We start from the raw sequence: 2,571 nt of genomic DNA, 5'->3' as shown, positions 1-2,571 counted from the left end.
AGTGGTGTAGAGGTGTTACGTGGTGCTGCAATCGACCTTATCTGTCTGTTTGTCTGTCTGTCTCTTTGTGTTTCCACCTAAACTAAAATTGATCTCTTTTTGAAGTATTAACGAGTATTGACTGTGTAGGTGTGTGTGTGTGTGTGTGTGTGTGTGTGTGTGTGTGTGTGTGTTGAGAGAGAGAGAGAGAGAGAGAGAGAGAGAGAGAGAGAGAGAGAGAGAGAGAGAGAGAGAGAGAGAGAGAGAGAGAGAGAAAGAGTAAAAAGTGTGTGTGTGTGTGTGTGTGTGTGTGTGTGTGTGTGTGTGTGTGTGTGTGTGTGTGTGTGTGTTGGACGTAATGGGAAACACTCCTTTACATACAATATAGCCAAACAAAGTGTTCCAGTGTTCTCTCGTGTGTTACATTTTTGCGTGTCAACATATATATTTTTTCTCCTCTCTCGCACATTTCGATGACTTTGTAAAAATGTTTCGTCGGAATTATAAATGAAGTAAAAAAACAAAATAAAATATAACTGATACAAAAAACAACAACATTTCCATAAATTCCTTTAAAACAACGATGACTAAAACAAAATAGAAAAAAAATCCTCTATCATGTATTTTGCTTCTAGGTTAAATTATTATTATTATTATTATTATTATTATTATTATTATTATTATTATTATTATTATTATTATCATTATTATCTTTATTATGCAAGGTAAGATATTTCCATACATTCCTTTAAAATAATGATGACTAAAAACAAAATAGAAAAAAACAACTATCATGTATTTTGCTTCTAGATTAAATTATTATTATTATTATTATTATTATTATTATTATTATTATTATTATTATTATTATTATTATTATTATTATTATTATTATTATCATCTTCATTATCTTTGTTATGCAAGGTAAGATAGGTACACAATAAGTGGGACAACAGGTGTTTCTCTAAGGCCTTATCTTGATTACCTTGTCATTAATAGATAAGTAAGTTGTAGTGGTAGAGTAGTAGTAGTAGTAGTAGTAGTAGTAGTAGAAGTAGTAATAGTAGAAGAAGAAGGAGATGAAGAAGAAGAAGAAGAAGAAGAAGGAGAAGAAGTATGTAATAATAAAACCATCGTAATATTAAAAAAAAACAAGACAACACCACACACAAAAAAAACACGAAATCTAATGAAAAAAAAATACACATCATCATCTTAAAACAATATAAAGGGTAACAAAAACACCACCAAAGCCAAACACCCTACGACGCAACACTCCACCAAGCAAGGTCGATCAAAAGTCAAACAGATTCAACCTCTACAAGAATCCGGATCCTCGCGAACGCCTGCCCGGGAAACACACCCGCACAGCCGCCCCCACGCTCGCCTTCCTTATCAATCTTTATCGCTCTATTATCACCGCATCTTTGACCTTACAGAGAACTCGCCACGCCGGGGGGGAAGATAAGGGATTCGGTAAGTGTGGCAAGGGAGAGAAAAGTGATGAGGAGGTGAAGAGGGAGAGAAAATGAGGGAGAGGAAAGATTATGTTGAAAGACTCGAGTGTGGGTGGTGATAATGGTGGTGATGGTTATCTGAGAGAGTGTTCATGATTAAGGTTTGTTTTTCCTATTCTCATTTCAGCAAGGTAGTAGTAGTAGTAGTAGTAGTGGTAGTAGTAGTAGTAGTAGTAGTAGTAGTAGTAGCGGTGGTGGTAGTAGTAGTAGTTTTGGATACATTAACATAACGACCTTAGTGTTGGATAGATTAAGATAACGAATTCCATTTTGGAAAGATTAGGATAAGGTATTCAGTTTGGGGGAAAAGGAGGAGAGTAAAAACGAAAATAAAAACAGATAAAGTACCTGTATATTAAGTAGTGAAGAAAAGGGAAAACACAAATAGGAAAGGAGGAGGAAAAGAGGAAAATGAAGAGGAGCAAGAGAAAGAGGAATGTAAAAAAAACTCAGTAAAAAAAGGAAACACGAAGAGAGAGATAAGATAATTAAGAAGAAAACGGAGAGATAAAGAAAAAAAGAAGGAAAGGGAAGAGAAGGAAAAAAAAAGGCTAACAAAAAGAAGGAGGAGGAGGAGAGAAAGCGGAGGAGGAGGAGGAGGAGGAGGAGGAGGAGCGTGAAGACGGTAATTGAATGTGAACAGCAAACAGAGGTGAACTATCGGCGTGCCAAGCCTAATGTTTTGTGTGTGTGTGTGTGTGTGTGTGTGTGTGTGTGTGTGCGAGAGAGAGAGAGAGAGAGAGAGAGAGAGAGAGAGAGAGAGAGAGAGAGAGAGAGAGAGAGAGAGAGAGAGAGAGAGAGAGAGAGAGAGAGAGAGAGAGAGAGAGAGAGAGAGAGAGAGAAGGGAAAGTAGGAGGAAAGAAAGAGGAGAGGAGGTAGAAATAAGAAAAAAAGGAAGAAAAGGAGCAGAAAAGGGAAGGAAAGAAAGTAACGAGAGAGGACAGGAGGGATATTGAGGAGGAAGAGGAAAGAGGAGAACAAAGGACGGGGAGGAAGACAGGAGGAAATGAGGGAGAGAGGAAGGGAAAGGAGGAAAGGAAGAAGAAAAGGAAGGAAGGAAAGAAAAGAGAGAGAG

Source organism: Eriocheir sinensis, chromosome 50 (genome assembly GCF_024679095.1).
Source record: "Eriocheir sinensis breed Jianghai 21 chromosome 50, ASM2467909v1, whole genome shotgun sequence".
In the NCBI taxonomy this organism is placed as follows: Eukaryota; Metazoa; Arthropoda; class Malacostraca; order Decapoda; family Varunidae; genus Eriocheir; species Eriocheir sinensis.
Note: the sequence above shows the minus strand (reverse complement) of the source record.